General features: G+C 39.0%; 1 long non-coding RNA gene and 1 other non-coding gene across 2 annotated transcripts; both read left to right on the top strand.

The window, feature by feature from the left end:
- Positions 1-641: 641 nt before the first annotated feature.
- LOC127018748 (U2 spliceosomal RNA) lies at positions 642-832 on the top strand. The gene has a single exon (XR_007766836.1). It is a non-coding gene; the product is annotated as a U2 spliceosomal RNA (small nuclear RNA).
- Positions 833-8,005: 7,173 nt separating this feature from the next.
- LOC127018704 (uncharacterized) lies at positions 8,006-24,293 on the top strand. Its single transcript, XR_007766809.1, has 3 exons — positions 8,006-8,073; positions 9,030-9,139; positions 24,206-24,293. It is a non-coding gene; the product is annotated as an uncharacterized LOC127018704 (long non-coding RNA).

Raw genomic sequence — 24,293 nt, 5'->3', positions numbered from 1 at the left:
ATACAAATACCACAATTACACAATTACCTGGTGATTTAAAAATTAAGCTTTTTAAATTTGAAGGCATTATACCAATGAGATGCATTTAATCAGGCATGGAAATAGGTACCCCCAGAGGCTTTTGCCCACGTTAGCGCCGCTCACTGTAGCGTGTGCTTTGTTTTATGATAGGGTCACATTTCTCCTGCCCTTCCAGTCAGAACAAGACTACGATTGCCCATGAATTGTTTTAATCAGTATTATTCTGAAAGAAAATGATGTGATTAAACGGTGCGTAAAGACTGATCATCCACCAGACTTGAACTTTATGCTTATTTTCTGCAAAGACGTTTGAATAACCAATCAGTGACCGTGCAGAACACAGTGTGATGATGAACTGTGCACTGACTTACCTCTTTCTCGGTTCTACAGTGATACCTGTTTCATTATTCATATTGTCCTGATTTCGGCTAGGATAGAGTTAATTTTCTTCTTAGTAGCTGGTACAGTGCTGTGTTTTGGATTTAGTGTGAGAATAATGTTGATAATGTGCTGATAGTTTAGTTGTTGCTAAGGAGCACTTATCCTAAGTCAAGGATTTTTCAGTTTCCCATGCTCTGCCAGGTAGCAGGTGTGCAAGAAGCTGGGAGGGAGCAGAGCCTATCGCTTCTCGGCCTTTTGGCTAAGATCAAGTGTAGTATCTGTTCTTATCAGTTTAATGTCTGATACGTCCTCGATGAGAGGACTTTATATTAAACGGATTTTTGGGCCTGGGAGTTGGACCCAGAGCTTGCTCCCTCTGCTCCAGGCATCGTCCCGGTATTGCAGTGCCTCCGGGAGTGGTGCACGTTTTTTTCCAGGACAGCTGACCTGAACTAGCCAAAGGGATATTCCATACCGTAGAACGTCATGCTCAGTATATAAACTGGGGGGGACTTGGCCAGGAGGGGCAGATCGCGGCTCTGGCATCGGTCAGCGGGTGGTGAGCAATTGCATTGTGCATCACTTGTCTTTTCTTGGGTTTTATTTCTCTCTCTCTTTTGGTTTTTTTTTGCTATATTCCTTTTCATTACAATTATTATAATATTATTAGTTAATATTTTATTTTACTTTAGTTATTAAACTGTTCTTATCTCAACCCATGAGTTTTACTTTTTTTTTCCCCCGGATCCTCCTCTCCATCCCACTGGGAGCAGGGAGGGGTTGAGTGGCTGCATGGTGCTTAGTTGCTGGCTGGGATTAAACCACGACGCACACCCAGAGACAGGTTTAATTTAAATATTTAACCTGAAAAAAATGCTCTGGGTGAAAATACTAACTGGGATTTGTATTCCACTTCTTACAAATGCCACAGGTCTTGCTTACTTGCAGTAGACTGCCATCTTATTGGATTTTTTTTTTTCTCCCATCATTTTTATGTGTGTTCATATTACAGGTTTTATGAAGTGCCCCCACACCAGTTTCCTCTGATAAATTAAATGGTACTTTATAAAAGTAACCTCTGTCTTTTTCAGAAATTAAAGCCATTAGTTCTGTGTTGCTCTCCTATTACAGACATGATTGTTTTACAAGTCAGGTTGAAGAAAGAGATCTGCTCCCATTACCCAGCTGCTGTAGCACCTTCTGGACCTAAAACTAGATATTCAAAGGCATGTTTGTCTTCAGTTACACTCCAGATTACACACCAGTTACGTACGCAGCAATATGAGGAGATATGATGAGCCAAAATCAGACTTTTCTCCGTGCTTGTCACCCACTTCCCGTTTGGTCTAAGCAATGCATATGTGAATTAAGTACGGAACCTAATTACAAATTATATGTAACCTCTAATCCAAGATACAATTTTGGTCCAGAAACCAGAAATGTCAGTCACAATTTGAGCACAGAGATTGCACGTAACTGGGATAGATGTCCGTGGTCATCTAGCATTAGAGTGAGGACAGGGCACAAGGACTGGAATCTGAAGGGTGATTAAATTGGACTGGTTATAAGGTAACTCTCTGACTGTTTTTACCTTTTTAAAAATATGGAGGAAAATCATACCTCTTATATCACTTTAAGTATTTAAATCAGTTTAGAATATCTTGCTGTAGCTCTGTCAGATGTTATGCACTTGGTGCACCGCTTAATCTAATTCTACATCTCGTCTCACGTAAGAAAGTCAGGCAAGATCACAAAATCTCTGAGTTTAAAATGTGTCAGTTCATGTTACAAACCAGGAAAATCATCTTGCTCCAAGTTTGATGCTTTGGTGGGCTTGGATTCGAAGTCACAACATTTTATATGAAACGGATATGTTTATTAGCAGATGAGAGAGAGGAATGCCTTGCTGGGCCATAACTTGCTAACTTCCATAAAAATGAGTTCCTGGTGCATACAATTTACTGCTTCATTCTAGGCAGAGAGGTTTTGAATGGTAGGAGTATCTCCAAGAGACAAAGATAAATGAGCCTTTTTCTTTGGGGAAAGCTAGTACACTAGTATTAGATGTTTTTAAGGTATCCAAGTTCTACTGTTAAATAGGAATATTTTAAATATTCTTCTAAACTGGTGTCCTGGTTTTGGTTGGGATAGAGTTAATTTTCTTCCTAGTAGCTGGTACAGTGCTGTGTTTTGGATTTAGTGTGAGAATAACGTTGATAACACGCTGATGTTGTTGCTAAGGAGCTCTTGTCCTAACTTAGGGACTTTTCAGTTTCCCATGCTCTGCCAGCAAGCAGGTGCACAAGAAGCTGGGAGGGAGCATAGCCAGGGCAGCTGACCCCAACTAGCCAAAGGGCTATTCCATACCATGGAACGTCATGCCCAGTATATAAACAGGGGAGAGTTGACCGGGAGGGGCAGATCGCTGCTCAGGCATCGGTCAGCGGGTGGTGAGCAATTGCATTGTGCGTCACTTGTCTTTTCTTGGGTTTTATTTCTCTTTTTTTTGTTATATTCCTTTTCATTACAATTATTATCATATTTTTATTAGTAGTATTGTATTTTATTTTACTTTAGTTATTAAACTGTTCTTATCTCAACCCACGAGTTTTAATTTATTTTTTTTTTACCCCCAGTCCTCCTCCCCATCCCACTGGGGGCGGAGGGGTGAGCGGCTGTGTGGTGCTCAGTTGCTGGCTGGGATTAAACCATGACAACGGGTCAGTAGGTGGTACTGAAGCAAAGCGTAAGTTCATGCTACGCTTATAGCAGCTTGTGTTGCAAGATCATCTGCGAACAGGAACATACGTTTTGACTCCTCTGAAAGATCGTGGTGCACGCTGCTAAAGGACAGTGGTGCAGGAAAGTTATAAATTTCCTAGGGTGGATTTAGATGATAATGAAACCAAACAAGAACCCTGCAAGATACTCAGAGCAAACTGTCTCCTAATCTTTTTCCCATTAGGTCTCTGAGGACTACTTTTGTGCAATCCTGCTAAACTTTTAATTGGGGGGGGGGTGGGGGTGGGGGAAGCTTACTTGGCTGCGAGAGAGGTTTCTGTTGTTGTGGATCCACTCCAGGTGTACCCCGAGCTCCTCTCTAGCTATTGTCACAGAGGGAGTCATGTGTCACTACTTTAGAATAGTGCTTCTCTCTTCATAGGCAAACAAGACATAGCCTAAGGATATTTAGGGTGGAGCATCATCTCCTTGGGCCAAGCTTTCTGTTTTAGTGCGTATTTGGAAAAAAAGGGACTTAAAATATGTGCAGTGTGTCCTTTTGTATTTGACAGTCAAAGAAGGCTGTCTTAGTGATCTGAGGTGTGTGTGATTATGTAGGAAACCATTTTTGTTTGGCTCAGTCCTCAACGTGCTGGCTTAAGCTATTTCACACAGTAACCAATAGAAGGAAGGTGTTTGATTGCACTGGCTTCCCTTTCTCCTACTTGCATCCGAACTGCCCGTCCTGAGTTTGGACACAAACCAAATTAAACAGTCTGTAATTTTCTTGGAATTAGATGAATGTGCATTTTGGCAGGCTTTACTTCTAAAACATGAGCCCCTGTAGATGAACCATTTAATTCATAGATTGCCAAGCAAGAAGGTTGTCCGTATGCTCATCTTGATTTGTGCCACTGGAGGAGAACAGTCAAATTCTCTGTGTACCTGCCCGCCTCACCCGGGGGCCTCGGAGGGGAAAATACTGGCATCACAAAAGGGTTCACGGCCCTTATGCCAACTTATCTTTTTCCTGTGACGGGCTCTCTGAAACAAGGGTTGTGCTGAATTTTCACTTTGGACTATTTTCTAAAAAATGTGGAAGACGTTTTCTGTAGCCTGAAAATGCTTTTTCTAAGTTAATTCTAAAACTCAGTGTAGTTTACCTGAAGGAAATCATTGGTGGGAAAAAAGTACGTCTGATTTAGGCAAGTGATATGTTTGAAAGTCAAGTTATCATCAACATTCCATGTTTACTTACCCTTGCATAAAGGAAAAGCAGTGTCATACGGTTAAACTAATGACTGTATTGATGTAATCTTTTCCCCCACCACTGATGTCCAGTGATGCTGTTGTGTAAGAGGGTTTCATGTCTCTCTATGGTGTGGAAAATCAGACAGATTCTGTGGTGCTTCTGTAATTGAGAGATCCTGGTTTTCCATCTGTAATAACTCCTTTGGATCGCAGCTCACATATCCTGATGTTCTTAAATCGTTAGAAATATTTGCTTTTATGATATTCCTGGTGTGTTGGACAGTGGTAAATGTATTCTACTAGAGACAGCAAGTATACATGCAATTTAAAATTCTACAGTCTTAGAGTGACCAATAAGCAAATTAGGCTGAATCTCTTTTGTCAGAAATTACTTTTCAACTTGATATGAAGACGTTTGAAGTTATTGAACAAATATGAACTTAAATAATAACTTGCTGCTTGCACGGAATGATTATATCCATGCCGCAAAGACACAAAAATTATTGGTCTACCTAACTCTGAGATTCTGAATTTCTATAACGTTTTCTTTTAAACACCGTTGGATTGTGCATTGTGCACAGACGGGACCTTTTGTCTGTGGTAGCGGTCGGCAGAGACACAAACTGGAGTCCATGGGCAAGCTAGAGTACCAAAGCTTGTTTTGCTTAGGCTTAAGCAACTGTTGTTTATAGCGGCATTATCAGTTATCACAAATGAATGGCAGGGGCTACAGCCTCTCTATGTCTAGCCTCCGATGAACATCTCCATCTGTCCATACCCCAAAAATGAAGATGTCGGCAGCATGTCCTAACTCTCCTGTCCTAATGATGGGCACCAGCTATTGTCTGAGCTGGAGTAATTGTAGCCAGTGTAGATCTTGCTTCACCTACACAACGCTGCCTGCTTTATAATGAAAAGCGCTGTTTTTTCATTATGAAATCCTGGGTAGATTTTCTTCAAGCACTGTGGACAACAGCAGAAACCTTCTGCAACTGTCTACATAGATGTTTCTGTACAACTTGGTGGTGGGGATACAGCCTATGATTCCCATTTGTTGAAGAAAACTAAGGGTCCTCCCACAGCTCTTCAGGATTTCTTACTGTCTTGCCTTTCCCGTGTTACATGTCCCCTTTTTTCCTACAACTTTTGCAATTGTGGCGAGTTCATAGATTTGTTGTTTGAAATGGCCTACACATCACAAGTGTGAATGCTTGTGATGGATACGCTTGACTCTTAGCCGTACGTTGGTTCAGGCTGACTAAGGAGCAACAGGCCTCACGTCCTTGCAGTGACCCTGTGAGCTGGAAAGCCCCTGGCTCATGTACAAGGGAGTGAAGGTGCCCTGAAAAATATTTTGAAAGGTGATTTCAAAACCCAAAAATCCAAGATAACCAAAGTGCAGAACAAGATATGAGAGCTAAAACAAAGACATCTATCTTGTCTATACCATTGACTAGCAGCCAACTACTTCACTCTATAAATATTACCATCAGGATGGGCCCAATTTGAGCTCTCCCTGAATCCCAGCTGGACTGCATGCCAGATGACTCTCCATTTGAGCAGGGACGCCTCTCAAGGTTAGAGATTCCTTACCTGAGACGGAGATCCTTCCTTACCCAAGGCGGAGAGATCCCTTACCTGCGATAGATCCTTGGTAAGTGACTGATAGCATGCTGAATTAATACTATGAAACATTACTAATCCATGTAGCTACTGAATATTATTATAAACATTGTATGGATAATTCCATTAGACATAAACCATTGACCAAGTCTGAGACTAAGATTGGACCCAGCTGCACCTAGGCTCCAAAAAGGAGTTTAGAAAGCAAGGGGGTCCACTCTGAACCTGATGACTCAACAGGAGGGTCCTCCTTGCTCTTTGTGTCTCTGATCTCTGTGTGAATCATTCTAACCCGATTCTAACTCAATTTTCCATTATATGTTTCTTCCATGCAGTAATTAATAAGGTGAACCTTGCCATCAAACTTATTGAACCTTGTCAAACCACTTTTAAACTTTTTAAAATTCCATCAAACTTACTAAACTCTGTCAAATTATTATTTTACCTCAATAAAACATATTGCCCCTTCTCTCTTTTGAGTGAGGTGCGTTCCACTCATCTGTGACAATGCTGACCACAGTGGTGGAATATATGGGCAAGACAGCAATAGGACAAGTAAGTAAGAGGAAAAGTTATCTTTAGAGTATGTTGTGAAGATTACAAAACTGGCAACCCCAAGCCCTCAAACGTTTTATTACTGATATATTATGGAGATTCAAAATTGTACTGTTAAAAGTGTCACTTTGTTTCCTGAATGTCTTCTAATTTTCCAGCTGTCAGGGGAAGCATTTCAGAGTGCAAATGCACTTTTAAATGTAACCCAGGAATTTTAGGATTGAGGTCATTAAATGGTTTGGCAGACCATTTAATTAATGGTCTTACTAATTAAGACCATTAGTAAGAAAAGTGTGTGCCCAGAAGTTTGCACATATTTTCACCTATGTGGGGAAAAAAAAAACCAAAAGAAACCTCCCCCAAGAGAGGACTACCAAGGTTTCAAAATGCTGAATTTTCACAGATTTTAGAGAAAAATAATGTTGTTATTAATGTCTGTAGGTGCTACATCTTCTGGGACAACACTTGTGTTAAGTACTCTATCAAGTATTCCCTTTATGAAGGATGTCCAGAAAAGTTGGCATTAGTTTACACATATAAATACCTCTTGTTCCCCCCGGCCCAGAACGTAGTTTGTGACCCAAAAGGATTACCTTCAGTCCTGTTTACCAGATCTTCCTCTGCCAGTTTAAATATGCAGACTCATCAAACTGAAACTTCTTCGCATTCATCCTGTTAGGATCTTTACGAACTTCTTTTTGTCAAGTGGATCGCATGTTCGTATCCCCTAGTACCCCCTCATTGTTAATAGATGTACTGAAAAATCACAGCCAGATTCAAATTGTTGTGCTTTTGTGACCATCTAGGTGTCTATACCTCTGCTCTCGTAAAGCAGAACAGAAAGAAGATAATACTTAGCTCTACTTTGAATTCTATAAATTTTACCACAGTAATGCAAGAGAACTCACGTATCATTGACCATTTAAAACCTCCTGATAACAACTGTGTTATTAAATAACCGAGCTTTGTGAGCTACGTAATGGGCAATATAGTTATCAAGCATAGCTTATTTCCTCTTGTCTACAGGCCGCGCTGGGCCTCTCTAAATTACTTAGTTATTCATAACTGTGCATCAAATCATTTGCCTGCAGAAATTGCAGTATATGGATTTATCTCTTAAGTGGACTCCTCTCAGAATTCGTTAGCTCTGATTCAAGACAAAGTGATCTTTCCCCCTGACTGAACATCTTCAGCTTTTTTAACAAGAGGCTAGTGAATGATGAACTGAAGTGCTCTTGTTCATGCCTTAATATAGTTGTTCTTATGCAAATACAGGTATTTGTAAACATTGAAGCACCTCAAACATTTATAGGGTCCAGACTGGACATGTAAAAGCGTTGAAGAAGAGTCTGCTTAAGTTACCTTTTGATCTGAATGTCAATGAAATTTGTTCTGATAACAGGGAGCGAAAGCAGCTGTATCCGAAGGCCACACCCCCTCGTTCATACAGTAGTACTTCATAGCACGGGTCAATCAGTCATCCCAGGTCATGAATGACGGAAGCATTGCGAGTAACAGTAGGTAAGTCTGGTAAAAGCTAAAGGCTGTACAATGAGTGTCCTTTGCTGTCCTATTGATGTAGCTCAATTGGTTTCAACAGGACTACTTAGGAGAGCAGCATCCCCTTAATCCAAGGAGTCAGTTCTGCACCCTGGATGCTGCAATGCTGAAAATGATTAGACAAATTTTATGGATCTCTTGACATAATGGCAACTATTCCCCTATTATTATAAATCCAAGGAACTTCACAGAGATCAAAAGAACTCTTGAAAATTTAGATCAATTGAAGGTGTTGGGGCTTTTTCTTCTCCATATTTCCACTTTTGGACCACATTCTCATTGCTTTCTGTAAGTTGGCTAGTATTTTCCAACACAGTTCTTCTAAATTCATAGACCTATTAGCTAACAGCTGAGAATTTGACCCTTGTCTGCCTGATCTGATCTCTGCTTTCAGCAGTCTCCATTCGACTCTCACGTGACTGCCCTCTGAGGTGGCTATTATTTCCTCACGCGAGTGTCTCACTCATGCACACGTACACATTGTTCTTTGTTAGTAGGATATCATTAGAGAAAAGAAGAAATAGGAAAGAAATAACGTTCTCATGACAGCATGGTGCAGAGTGATGCTTGGATTTTAAGCTTATTAATGATGTCAGTGTGCATTTCTCTGTCTAGCATTTAGCTCTGACCAAAGTAACAATCTATCTCCTTTGATAGCTATTCAGTACTGTATCTTGGACTAATGTTCTTAAAAAAAAAAAAAAAAAATCACTCAGTACATTTTTTTCCTTATTATTTGATCACTTTATTAAAGAAGAATTTTGACTGCATTACCCAGGTTGGACTTTCATATTTAGGAGCTCTAGTGGTGAATGGATCTCAGCGCACCTTGTAAAACTGATTTATGAAAAATACATGTGAATATTGTCCGGTGTGTGTCCAACTTTCTTGTCTCTCAAAACCTGTCTTTTCCACAGCTACCAGGACACATCATATGATGAAACAGCTGCAAAAAATGAAGAAGGAATTTGCAAAAACAAGCAAAAAGTGTACTGCTCTGTCCTGGACAAACAAACCTCATACAATTGTGAGTAAATATAGCGCAAAATTATCAATTCCTAGCTGTACCACAACATTAACTGTTCTCCTATATAGTGTGTAGTGTCTAGATAGGTATTTGGTTAGTTACAGAAAATCTTATAATTTTCTGGCAGAGGTGTGTTCTTTCAAACTTACTGACACTTTCTTACTTTACTTGAGTACGATATGACAGAAATCATAAAGCTACTGGAGAAACACTGTTCATGTTGACAGTTCATGCTAAGTGAGGTTCACTGAAGTTTAAAAAAAAAAAAAAGGCAAAACAAAGCAAACACTGTGAGCAAATAGTGAATAAACAGACTGTTGCAGGGCTCTTCAGTCTTGCCCTAGAGGTTCATAACTGAAATAGTGGTGGTTTAAAGAAATTCTGTATACTGCATTTATTTCCAAAGGTCTGGAATAAACCTTTAATGTAGAACAAAGTCCATTTTATCTGCTTTTAGTGACAACAGAGTAGCACAGTAATAGTTTTGGGGGGTTTTGCCACTCTGTAGCACACTTCGTGCTCCTTTTGCTTGTGCGTATCTTTTGGGGAGGGTTGACGGTGGTCTATTTCATGTTAACAGCATCTAAAAATCAAATGTTGTAACAGAGCAAGCATATGTGTCCTGTGAGGCTGATCCCTAGAAGGAGTGGGGACTAGCATCTGTGGGGTGCTTGCAGCGTGCCAGCAGCGATTGAAGCTGGCAGCAGCAGTGAGAACTGGCAGCAGCCAGAGCAGACTGTGTTGAGCCCTCCCATGCTATTTGTGTGCTAAGAAACCTATCTGTTTCTCTCCTCTCTGCGCTGATGGTAGAGATCGCCTTGCTGTTGATAAATAAAGTGTAAGGTTTTGAGTATGCATTAAGCCTGGTCAAAATTAAGGAATTCCCAGCGCTAATATTTAAAATCTGTGCTTCTGTAGATGGTGAGCCAAATTCTGTGCAGATGCTTAAAAACCATCGGCTATTCCTGGGTTTCTTGTGGAATGATATTCTGTTCCCAACATCCGTTTCTGTCTGTGTGAGTAGAGATTGAGGTACAGTTGTGTAACTGAAATGGTTGTGATTTGAATTAAGGCACTCAGGCCATAAATGAGATTGGACAGTTTGTAATACTTCCCATTTTCATTACTGTTTCTGTCATCATGATAATAGATACATGTGGTATCATTTTATCCTCACTTTACAAACTTTCACATAGAAAAGATGCATGGGTATTTTAATGCCTGTTTTTTTTCAGTCATGGGTGCACGGTATATTAGCTAGACCTTTCAGTTGTCTGCTGCTTATTCTTCTGCTTTTGGTTTGTTATGCCATTTTCTTCTATGCAGATTAATTATCCTCTGGTACAAAAAGATACACTTAAATATCATCCCTCTGAAAGAGAATACCAGGAAGATAAATTCAGCACAGCCTTCTGGTGAATTTCTCTCTTTCTCTTTCCTCACTTAGAAAGAAATGTACATTAATTCAGATGTGTACATCATGAAACCATTTTAGAAAGAGCAGTAAGGAGAAGCTAGCATTGTAGGAGTAATTAATAGTCTTCTGTAATCTGAAAGAATCAAGTTCAGGTGCCTCTACAGGTCTTCATGTGCCAGTGAAGGATTGGCAACAACATGGAAAGACTGTATTCTATCACTAAACAGCACTTTATTTGGCAAGCTGAGTATCTACACTGACAGACGTTCTTTCCTTTCAGGTTTTATTGTAGCCTGACTGAAGGGTGTTTAGCAAAAAAAAACCCAAAACTTACCAGGTCCCACAGATGTAACAGGGAACCCTAGGGGAAAGGAAAAAGAGGAATATTCTGAAACCGTTGTTTTTATTCAATAAAAAGCATAGGTGAAAGTGAGGTGGCTGTTGTGAAAAGATAAATAAGAAATTGGATGTGGGCAGAAGGGAGGATCTTTCAACCTTATGATGAAAACAAACCGGTGTTTCAACAGAAGTACCATACTCAGAAAATCATGAAATGACTTTGACATCTAGTTATCCAGGAATAAATAGTTAGATAAAATGCGGGCTACAAGAATTTCTATACTTCCATGAGAGAGATTATCTAGGCTTAACTATGAAAATAGATCATCAATACAGACTTACCAATGGGTTCAAAATATCCAGAAGAACTCCTGACCACTGAAGGCTGACAGATAATTGCAAAAGGCAGTTTCTTTCTTTTACCGCCACTGGGAAGTAGATTTTGTCACAGGTTTGACCATGGATCAATAACAGATCTGTATAACTAAAAGGTAATGTAAGGGATGGCAGTTGATTGAGTGGTAACTACAGCGATTGGAAAACCATCGGATCCTTGGGTTTGTATGAAGTTCTCCATTTCACGAGCACAGGTCATTCTGAACTGGAACCAAAGGAAATTCAACCTTAAACATGTCTGAGAGGTTCTTCATGATGCACAAAAGAAATAGCAAAGACTACTCTGCTTTGCAAAGTCAATTTTTTTAAAAACACCCAACATGGAAAAATTTTGTCTTCAAGTAAAAATTTCTACTAAATGTTCTCCTCAAAATAATTTGACGGTTATAATGAATGTGAGCTCTTTATTGAGATATTACAGTCTTATATAGTTACATTGCTTACATTGACCAAAGCCACCTCTAATACCCTACAGCCTCAAAGTTTCCATGCTGAAGTTAAGATACAGACACAAATTTATAAAATTATTTTCAGAACCATTTACCCAGAACTTATATCAGGTATTTGTTGTGTGGCTGGGGTAACTGAGGAACTTATTTGAGCAGTTAAATAGCTTCCCTGTTTAATATTTGGTCATTCTATTTATTCTAGCCTCACACTGGGAAGTGTGGATAAATACGCGGTCCTTGCCGTGTAAACCACATCTACTGTCTTCATTAGTCCTTCATGGATTTAACTACTTCTGTCTCTGCTTTTTCTGGAAATACATTATCATATCTACTGACTGACTTTCTTTGATTGAAGGTATATCTTATGTCCCTTTTATTTAGGGATTATGTAATTTTGAATCACAACGTCAGTATATGAGAGATGTTCCCTCTCATAGCAACTTAACTCTAAGGATTACCATATAGGTAATTTTTATTACCATTTAAGTATTAAATTAACCAGTAAAGTACGAGCCTAACAGACAAATCACATTAATGAGCACATACACTGGCAAGATGTCAATGAAAGTTCAACTAAATTACTTTGCTTATTCATAGCTCAAGAAACTGGGGGCATAATAAATCCTCTGTCACAGCTCCTAGACTGCAAATATCAATAGTGATTACCAGAGTATTTTACAGTAGGCTACAAACATTTGTTTCTGACATTTTCTAAGAATTTTTACAGGAAGTGTTTTTTGTTTTGGTTTGGTTTTTTTTTTTTAACACTATGGAAAAAATAGGCTTCCAATGAAGTATTCTAATATGACGGATTTTCCTGTAATTTGTTGATGGGAGCACATAGACATTTAGAAAACACTGATAAGCTTTCAGGAGTTCTGATTAGGAAGAGAACCTATTAAGTCTTTATGTGTGAATTGCTACAGTTATCCTATGCTTTCCTTTTACCTCTATATTTCCGATAGATCAAGACCAATCGAGATTAAGAACATACAGTCAAGTCACTGTTCTTAGCATTAACAGCAACTTACTCCATTAATGGTTGCTTTGACTCTGTCTGGGCTGCACACCAAGAATAGCCCACAGGTAGACTTCATAGCTAGGCAGATCACAAGCCTGTGATGTGTTCAGGCTTGCAGAGATGCCACTGGGGGACACCCCTCTCCGTGCCCACCTGTTTGTCAGCAGCTGCAGGGACACGTGGGCTCTCTGCAGGCTCTCTGCAGAGGAACCAGCCAGCAGGAGCTGGATGCTTCTCATCCCTATAGGCACCGTGGAAGCTACTTTTTCCTCTGTTACATAGTCATGGCCTTTAACTCGTAGTGGAGCTACTTGTTTTATAAGCTACTGCTAAACATGAGTTGAAATTCAAAATCTCAACTCTGATTACTCTGGTGATAAACTGGCTTGAAGCTGGGAATTTCTGGAAATTTGGGAAGAGTAATTTTTAGCTTAGTGGTTACCTTCCATCAGAATGTCTCATGCCAGGAAGGTTGAGGGCATTCATTTGTGGCATGGTTTAACCCCAGCCAGCAACTAAGCACCATGCAGCTGCTCACCCTGCCCAGCCAACTCCCCCCTGTTTATATACTGGGCATGACGTTCCATGGTATGGAATACCCCTTTGGCTAGTTAAGGTCAGCTGCCCCGGCTCTGCTCCCTCCCAGCTTCTTGCACACCTGCTTGCTGGCAGAGCATGGGAAACTGAAAAGTCCTTGGCTTAGGATAAGCACTCCTTAGCAACAACTAAAAACATCAGCGTGTTATCAGCATCATTCTCACACTAAATCCAAAACACAGCACTGTACCAGCTACTAGGAAGAAAACGAACTCTGTCCCAGCCGAAACCAGACTCATTTTATTGGTAGAGGAAAATGGGAATAAATTATATTAAGCAAAATGAAATCAGAGACATCACTGCAATATAACTATAATACCCCAGATAACACTATGTAGCTTTGCCAATTAATTACTTCAAGACAACATCAACTTTTGTGAAAACTAAAAACACTTGTCACCATAGCATGCTAATGTGAACCTCATGGACAGCTCAGAAGGGAACATTAAAAAAGCCAGACATACCTTGTTTCTCTTGTACTAAAGAAGTAAGGTCTTTTGCGCGCTCATTTTTTTCACCTTCTTATCTTCCCCTCTATGCCAAATGACAGCTCCATAAAATAAATAAATACAAGTAATAATACTTACTTGAACTTCAGTGCTTAAGTCTGACTTGCAGACTGATCCTTTTTATTAAAGAAAACAGAATAAAACATGGATTATTTCTGGGTACCTTCATTCTCTTTAATGGAACAAGGGAAAAAACCCATGAATGGCTTGCAGATTAGAAATTGAAATCCAAACATATAAAACTGATCCATCAATATTACTGCCTTGTGTTCATCCATGGTCTGAAGTGAGTATGGTGGATATTGTAACAGTCCAGGAATTTTGATGGAGGATTTAAGGACTGGGCAGACAAGAAGCAGATAGAGGGACAATACAGAATTAACCTTAACTGAAAATTTCTGAGTGTGGTTTCAAAATGTGAGCCTAGCTACTTCAGAAAGACAATTAAAAAATCAGAAACACATTATAACTATGTCATTTAACTCCTAACATTCCAAAATTCTAGAACTGCAAAGAAATAGCTGCTCCTGAAAAGACAACTAACAACAGAAGTGAAACAGCCACCCAAAGAGTTTCAAATGCCAGTTTCATATAGTAAGCACCACAGTAATCAGAAGGGGGGGGAGATAAATGGGAGAGTGCAGAGAAAAAAGTACAATGTAGAAACCAATTGTTAAGTATTTAAGTTCATAAAGATTCTGATGATACTTGGACTTTGCACCAGTGTACCTTTCTGGAGATTTTTGGCTGTTCTGCATACAAAGGACTAAATGGCATTTTTTTGGTTTATCAAATATTAATTCTAACTTGATCCAATGGACTTAGGATACTACTGATCCATCTGAATCTTAGGTGCTGTAAGTTCGCTATAAAAAACAGACATGTTACAATTAAAGTTATAAAGTGCGCTTTCTCTGGAAGCAATTCCATTCCAGGGATTTTCATAGAAATCTAGAGTACCTCATCTGAAGACAGGTTTGCAGTTGGCCTGTTGTAGAACAAGTTGTGGGAATAAAAAAGCACTACAGCTTAGTATAGTCCACATTTTGGATCTCAGAGCTATCAAGGAGTCAAATTTAGGTTCCTTTCTTTTTGCTGTGAAGATGCTTAGGGGAAATAGCTGTTCTATCAGTAGGCTCGAGAATAAGTTTTCTATAAAATATTCAGCATGGCTCAAATTGCATTTCTTTCTTCTTTATAATGTTGTATAGTATCTGAAAACGCCTGGTTATTTGTAGGTTCTGTTGCTATGCAACCAGTTTACCTTTCTTTTAGTGATGAGCAGGTAGTAATTCCCCTCTAAATGTTTTAACCAAACTTGCAAACAACTAAACAAAAGCCATTTTGCTAATGCTTTTATAGGTGTTAATATATTCCAGCTAAATTTAAGACCTGTTAAAAATAAAAATCTTCATTAAATACCTTTTTCCAGATAAGTGGCATTTTGGTAGATAAACAGCCCCATAAAAAAATAGGAAGTCCAAGTAAAAATTTTACAAAAACCAGAGAGGCCAACCCAAAGAAGGTGAAAAGAGAGGTGCTCTGCCCAGAAAAAACACATTCACACATATACACCTACCTGACATTATGAGAGAGATACTGAAAGATCTCATTTCAGCAAATCATCTAGGTATGTGATTATAAAACTGTTCAATAAACAACAGAAAATTAGGGCTATATTATAAAGGCAATAAATGAAAGGCCATGTGATGTATGATCTGCATTTTTTTCATATCAAATGGTAGAGTACCCAGTGGTAGACATGCCTGTATTTAATAAAATGGTAGAAAAATATTTGACAGTGGTTAACTATCCATATGTGGGTTTTGGCTCTACTGTCATGGTAATACAGAGTATTTAGCAAGACTGCCTATATTAGTTTTGTCTTGCAATTTGAAACACTAGGAAAAAAATACTCACTAATCTTTTGTTGTACTTCAGAAGTGTATTGCAGAGCAAGGACAGTTGTCGTTCACGTTCGGTATCCTTTTAGGATTTGACCTTTTTCCTTTTCAAGACTGTATGGTGTACACAGAGCAGGTGCTGCATTGCCTTTTACGTAGTAATAATGCAATCCACAACTGTAACTAATTAGCAGTATTCATCAAGTTCACAGTACCATGCTTTTCTAGCTCTCTGCCTCACCCTCAACCTTCTTGTGCCTATGCTAGTGTCTGACTGGTTTCATAACCTCAGCCTCCAGGTCTTTCAGCCGACACGCTGCAGTGCCCTCTCCCTCACCTCTTATACTATCACCTTTGCCCAGTAAAGGAAGGATTGAAGCAAAAAAAAAAGAAAACTGATGAAATATGAAATATTATTATTTCCCATGAAAGCCCAAAGATTTGGTTTTTTAGTACAATGGAGATTATACACCTCTTATTCAAATCAACATAACTGACCTTGACACAGGTGGAATACAAATGAGCAAGGATGTAGACTAGATCAGATTCTTCTTTCTTACGGAAATACTCTCAGCATGAAAAAAAGTTCTTGCCCTCTGCTCCTTATAGGCACTGTTGTTCAGTTGCGCTGAGACACTTCACCAGCTACAATTGACCTTTCCATGCTTGGTACTTATGACTTCATATGAGGTCACAAGTAACGGCATATACATCTTTAAATATTCATATTTAAAACTCTTTAAGTTGTTCAAAAATGCATGACATAAGTTATATCCAAAATTAGTGGATAACACTTACATTACTCTGTTACTATGTCTGTTCTTCATCTGAGTGTAATTCTACACCAATAAAATAGTATTGAACAGGTTAGTTAAGTCATGTTTGAGAAGTACTTTGCTACTGTAGCAATGCATGCCACAGAGCGGGGAAAGCATGAGAAAGTTAATCGCACCACCTTCAGAGAGAATTTGATCAGTGTACAATAAATGAAGCCTGGAGTCACTCAGACAGCACCCTGCCATACTTACGTACAAAGGACAGCCTAAATTAAGATTACAGAGAACCATGATTCTGCTTTTTCCAACTTGAATACATGATCTGTTACCTTTAACATTATTTGGTTATGTTTTCCTCTATGTAAATATATACACCAATATTTATCTTTTTTTTTTTTTTTTTTCAGTTTGTGTCACAATGCTACTTAGTAAAGCATATATTTTTCCAATTCAACACGTTATTTTATTAACGTTTATTAGGAAAAGTGCTGGGTGGTTTGTTACAAACACACATTCACATCATCAGAAGTAACAATGCTGAGACTGGATAAGCTTTTCCAATTAGGTTAATAGTACAGGGTAAGCTTCATTTCTCTGAACAGATTATTTGGAGCGGTAGATTAAAAAGGTTTTAACCTCACTTCTGTGTGCCTGTTTACTAGAATATGCAGCATCGGCTTAGTGCCTGAAAACATTTGGGGGGAAAAGAAGAGATTTCCATTCTCTGTTATCTCTTCAAACAAAAGGGACAGGGTCTCATTACTTTAAGTGGTTATTATTTGTGAGACTTAGTTTCTGGAATACCTGCAGAAAAAGGACAACGCTATTGGCACTGGATATTCCACTCAATCTCTCCATAATGTTCTGTCAGGCACTAATAAACGTAGTTAAATATGTTGCCTGGATTGCGCACTCCACAGAAACTAGTCTTTGTCATTTGTAGAACATCTTTCAAGTCTATTTGCTGGAATAAGACTTGTGCTTGGAAACCAATACTGGGTAGCATCTCTGTGATTTGCGGTACCTTGAGGTTGTTACTTTCATTAATTGCTCTGGATGTTAATGGTCATTTAATCGTATGTTGTGTAATCCAGCAACCGCTATTGTGTAAAGGTTAATGAAGCCTTTAGGCAATTACGATCTTTACAAAATTCCCTGACCTTTGTATAATAGCTTGTTCCTCTAAAAATTGCTATTGACAGTAAGTGTTTCACTGAGGGTGAAAAAAACCCCTGCCTTTATAACTGTTGAGAGCAGAGATGGAGGCAGACAGCAGAAGAGAGACTGAAGTAAAATGCATCATTAAGCTTTTCACAATATATAAGCAGAAGGAGCATTCACAGAAAATGTTCATAAAAATTGATCAGAAATACCTCCACATAATTGCCTAAATATAGCTACTACAGCTGATGGTCTCTCTTACCTCGTGGTCCCACAGAGGCCGCATTGTGGACGATCAGTTCAGAAAACAGCTCCCACGGGCAGCTGCTGTGCTGGGAAGGGCTCGAACAAGGCGCACCAGTCCTACCATGCACTCAGGGCACAGCTGATCTACACGTGCACCCAGAATTTACCTCAGCTCCTGCAGGAAAACAGTAGCAGTAAACCAGACGTAATCCTCTTTCTTGGCTTCCATATTCAGAGGAGCCCTAATTGTAAAGATGACATTGCATTCATACCTTTTCTTTTTCATGTTCAGAAATTGTGCTGATACATCTTACTCTTACGATGCAAATCAAATTTATAAATAGGCGTGGGTTTTTTAATTGCTAAAACTCCCTGGTAAGCTACTATTTGTGCTAATCGCCCCAAGAATTAAAAATACAGTTTAAGATTCTGTTTATTAATAATCTAAACTGGATATGCATTTGCTTTATGTATTTCTCAGTGCATAGGATCAGTGCATCCAGAATACGGGTGGATAAATACAGTGCTTACTACAATCCCTATTGGACTGCATTGGTAGCACTTGACAAATACATAAGGGCCGAGTGAGCAAAATCCAGAAGGAGCGCAGTTGGCATAAGCGGAGCCTAATACTGTATTTTTTTAACAGTTTGTGGACCTTGGCATGGATCAGATACGACATGTTCAATTTACTGACAACTTACTCATTATACATACCTTCTAAGCACAGAAGCTGCATACTGTTGGAGCTGCATGTCTCTATGGCTACTAGTTTCATTTGCAGGATCAGCTGAGTATCTGCTTCTGCAGCCTTCCCACCATAGTTGTTTCTTTCATTTAAGCAGTCAATAGTATGCAGAAGACAGAGTGCACAATCTGTAGGACCAGAGGCGTTTTTTAATACGATTGTGCTTTGTTGATTGTAATTGTATTTCTTACTAATAATGCAGCAAGATTTTATGTCTATCATTACTTCTATAAAAGTGTCATTTTGAACATATTAAATCCCTTTGGAAAATAATAATAATATTTTTGTTTCAAACTTCACTAAATGGAAGCTGAATGACGTATCGATAGCTGACCAGCAAGCTAATTTTTCTAGTCTTAAAGGTTTGATGTTTGCATTTCTATTCTGCAGTATGATCATAAAATTTATTTACTACCCAAACTGCAGATTCCGGGCTGTCGTTATGGGTGTTTATAATTATTTTCACAAAATACACTACTGGTTAAAGGAGAGAGTGGTGACTACGGTTTGACTGCTTAACAGACATTGCTATAACTGGCTCTTCTTGGAAATGCTCTCATTAATGTATTGCCACCTTTGATACATGCCAGACTGAATCCTTTTCAGTTAAGGAAGTGTCTTTTTGTTGTCCCATGTAATTCATCTCCTACCTCACTTGTGTTGTCCAGAGGAAGCAGCTCTGTCAGTCTGCCAAAAAACCAATTTCCTGTAAAAGCACTTGAAGACCATTTCATTCCAAACAGTCTTTGGAGCAGTTGAAGGTGGAGGAGGAGGAGGAAGACAGCCAGGCTGGACACAGGGCAGAAGGAAGACCTCATATGACAGGAGTTCCACCTGATTAAATTTTTTTAATTTACACCTGCAAACAAGAAAAAGGAGTGTGAAACAGCCCACTCAGAAGTTCCTAGTAAAAGCTTTTCATTAGAATATACTAATTTGTCAAAACTGAAGTGTTTTATGAGTGTGTTAGTTTTCACAAAACTCTAGTCAAACACAGGCTGTTGAGAAACAGCTTGTTCCCTCCATTTTCCCTGCCATGCTACCTGGGACAGCAAATGTTTCAAAATTGGTGATTCTGAGCCAGAAAGCAATCAAATACACAAAACTCTCCGTGAAAGAAGCCGCCTGGGTCCACCACCCTGTGACAATTGGCAGGGCTGCACAGCTCCAGCTGCCCTGGGGAGCTGGACACCCAACAGCTTCATACCTTGGGAGCAAGCGACCTGGGTTTTCACATCATTGCCTCTGTTTGCAAGGCAGAGAAACTCTGAGTTGGAAACATGACCTCTCTGGACAATCCTCAGCCGGTCAGACACTGTGAAAAGGATTTCAGATCCTAAAACCCTGGGCTCCCAGCAGGTTGCAGAGGTGTTTCTGGGGAGATGAGTGTGTGAGCTGCAAGAAACAAGAGATTCTCGCTCTATATGGTTTATATCTAGACCAAACATTTTAAAATAATGTCACTATTTTTTATGAGTAAAAAAGACCACTTGCAAATTTTTCACATGCTCCAATAAAACCTCTTTAATACACATGGTGAAGTACAATCTCTGAAGCTGAAAATGTGTAGTTTAATTTGACCATGCAGCTTTTTTCTAAGATTTTTTTCTTTAGGAAAGAAATAACCTCAGGTGGAGGAGACCCTTGCTGACAGCTTATCTTGTTAACCAAACCTTTCTGAGCCAGTTTATAAATATGTATGGTTGAAAACCTTAAAGCCTTCCACCTTTAAGGGTATTATTTTTGCCTAGTGCACTAATCCTCTGCCTTTAGAGAGCTAATCCAAATCTTGGCCTGGTCACACACACATAACCCTTTTTTCCCCCTGAGGAGCGCAAGTTACATGAGTGGCAGCTTCTCTTTAATGGGAGAGCCCAAAGTACAGAAGAAACTGGTTTCAGAGCTCCGCGGTACGCTAAGCCACTGCAGTAAAGATAAGCCAACATCTCCTACTGCTCCATCTTCTTTTCCTGACTTACTGAAAAGCAGCCCTACCCATGCACTTTTAAAACCACTGTCTTGAAAGACTTCTTGCTATATTTTGTGGTTCTAATTTACCCTCAATAATGAAGGATCAGCTGCAGCAAGCAGGATGCAGTAACTTCACTTGCAATCTCACGATCGCCAAGAAGCTGCCGACGCTTGCTGAGCTCACCTTGCTTCAGTGAGCAGCGCCTCTGAAAGAAGAGAGAGTCCTCAGCTGAGTGACGACTGTTTACCGTTTACTATTTATTTGGTATTCAGTAGAAAAAGATGTGAAGTCTGATTAATATTCAAGAAATTTGCCACTTACAACTTTTCCTTAAAACTCAATTCTACTATGAAAAACAAAAACCGCTTTCAGAATGGCTAGAAAATTGTAGCTTGTATAGCTTGCTACTCCCCAGAATTTTGTTGTAGTTGCCTTATGTCTTCTCTTACACTGATTTGTTTTAATCATTAAATATAACTGATATTTTCTTTGGAGCAGGGGATATTTTTCCTCTCTCTAAGAGACAAGTTTGTGAAGAGAGTTAATATCTTTTATTAAAGAAACTGATAAAGTTAGGACAAAAAAAAAAAAAGCTTTCAGGCATACAAGCTGGCGGCAGCAACATTTTTATTGCATGTGCTTTTACAGAGAAAGCCTAAAACTTAAGTAGAGCCTCTGGAAAGTACTATAAAAAAATGGATAGAAATATAAACTGTGCTTAATTCAAATACCATTTCTCACATCTAGACTGCTACTCAAAAATCTCCTTAGACTATGGGTCTTTTTAAGGCAAAGAAACCTACTCAGCACTGATTACCACATCATGATAACTAGAAATTTACTGCAATATAGTATCTTATAACAGTATTTACTACAAAAAGAACATTTTTCATCTACTAACTGAGCAGAAATGTTCAGAGACTTCACAATTTTATTTATGTACATGTATGCATGTATGTTATGGTTTAGAAGACGTGTTCTAAGGTACTTTTCTTTGTGATACTCTGCTAGCTTTACCGTACATCAAAGCTAATCAAACTAGTGATATGCAGACTTGTGCCACAGTAAGCTAAGCAATCATACCAAACAGTTAACTGATTTTTAAATGGGATGAGAGAGTGCTACATGTAAGTTACATTAGCATTTGTCTTATTGTTGTATAGGAGTTTAACATTATCAGATTAAGATACGGTACATAAAAGGCCAAGTTATCTCCTCTAAGAATAGCCAAAGCGCTCTCAAATAAGCAAAACAAGGTAACATAAAAATCGCAATGAACTGCAACATTATGTACTCAAATAGTAGCTAAAGCAATAGTTGTGTTCAGCTTACTGCTGCTCCAGGGATTGCTTCTGTGAGAACAACAGAGGCCGTAATTGAGAAGGTAGCAGAAGGGAAGCATAAGTGAAAGAATAAGGGTTCAAAAGGAATATTGCATAGCCATAAGCCAAATAGGAAGATTCAAAAGTTGGCTATTTTTGCCGCACAATGCTAAAAATGCCATTTCTACTTCTCCCTAATGCTTTTATACTCGCAAATGTCAACATCAAAACCAGACCAGTCAAACCGACAGACAAATATATGTCCTTTCGGTCTGACTGTAGTCTTTCACTGCTCCTGTGTCAAAGCCCTGTGGATTTTGGTTTGTTTGATCCAGTCATAGAGCGAGCAAATGGAAGCATCAAAGATCTTTGCTCATCTGAGAAAGCAAGAGGAAGAAAAAGAAGAATGGCTAATAGATAATAGCTACTAGAAAAAGAGAGAAAGTGTGATAAAGCTGTATACAACTTGAAGATTTTTAAGGCTGCCTTGTGGCAAAACTTACAGATCACCACTTGCCATGGCTAACACCATCATCTTCATAATCCATTGCTAGGAACAATCACATTGTCATCGTTAGTGGGCAAACAATAAATACCCATTCATAACAATTGCTGTGGATTTGTACCTACCTTTGCCTGGAGAGTATGGTGTGCAAAGGACTGTATTAATTTTGCAAAGGAGCGCTGGCTCTTTGTTGCCGTGGATGAAAGACAAAAAGAGAGAGCTGTTGGAAAAAAATGGTTTGAATAAAGATAAGTATACAAATAGCAAGAGAAAGCTGGAAAAAATACCCAGACACAATTTTTTTAATCTTTTTTTTTTTTTTTTTTTAAGATGGAGTATTGTAGATAAACTGAAGGAGCAGGAGAAATACACAGTTTATAAAACTGCACTTCAAACTTCTCTGATGCTGTGTTGCTCTCAGTCTCAGCCACTTTCTTTTCCAAGCCAGCCCCTTCCCTTAGCAGGAATTGTATCATGCACTACGTTCAGCTTGCTTCTGCCTGAAAATAATTTCAGACTGAACTTAGCAGAAACTATAGCAGCAGATTTTTTTTTTTCCCCTCCTCCTCCACACTACAGCTATTACAGTTGTTCCAGCCCAAGTTAGCACAAACTGTGAAAGCCAAAAATGGTTGAATAGGCACAGAGCAGACCCGCCAGAGTTTACAGTTACATCTCACTCTCTGTTCAGGGGAGAAGACCTGTGGTAGCCCTCTACTATTTTTTATGAATACCTTTTTTTCTGTTCACCAGTTAATCCTATGTAATATCAGAGCTTTCATCTTTGGGTTTTGCTTTCTTTCCGTTTACATAGGACATTAGCTTGGTTGCATGAAATGCTGTGGCTAAAGGACAAATTACTGAGTGCTGCTTTACTCTTTTACCTTGAGCTACAAGTAATAAAAGCAATTAAAAATTATGGACCCAGAGAGTTCCTAGACTAAATCTAATAAATACTTTTACAACTACTACACACGGTTTCTCAAGAGACAGGGTTTTTATGATATGGCACTATCAAATATGCTTAGCTTTATGAAACAGTCAAACGGTCTTTTTTTTTTTTTTACTTACGTAGCATTTACAATACAAGGAGCTCTAAGATGGTAGCAATCTTAGTCATCCCCTTCCTTCCTATTTTAAAGTCTTCATGGAGTTGGTCTTTTTGTTTATTACAAGTTATCCAGTGTAAAATACTAGCATTAAAACTTTCAAAATGAGGTCCATATGCTTAACATTTATAATTACGCACCTGAAGAGCGATCCAGCTTTCCATAGTGTTGAAAGAAGGTGCTTTAGCCCGTCTGTCTGTAAGCACCGATGTATTCGTCACTCTTTCTGCTGCCCCTGCTGTTTTTCAGTTTTTCAGTCGCGTGTATTATAGCAAGCCTCCTTCCAGCATGCTAGTCCTGTCACCAATACTATACTTGAGTCTGCTTCCAGACAATCAGTTCCACGGGGAGTTTCAGTAAGAGGCCTTCTAATGTGTGCTTTCTGTGGTGATTTATTCTCCAAGATTCATCAGATTTCAGATCAATTCTCGGGGCATGACAAATGCTTTCTGGATTTTGGATGTGCAGTAACTTGACCTTCAAAAAAATGGTTTTCTTCCATCATTAGTAGCATTACTTGTGTGCCACCAGAGGAGCGATGCGTTTTATTTTTCCTAGATGCCTAAATGTACTTTATGCTTTGTCTGTTTTACAGAAAAAGATGAGAAACAAGAAGGCAATAGCCACACTCAGTGGATGAGGAAGCTAAAGTTCACCGAAATCAGAAGAAACACATTTATTAA

This window comes from Gymnogyps californianus, chromosome 7, assembly GCF_018139145.2.
Source record: "Gymnogyps californianus isolate 813 chromosome 7, ASM1813914v2, whole genome shotgun sequence".
Lineage (NCBI taxonomy): Eukaryota > Metazoa > Chordata > Aves > Accipitriformes > Cathartidae > Gymnogyps > Gymnogyps californianus.
This window is presented reverse-complemented; position numbering and strand designations above follow the sequence as displayed.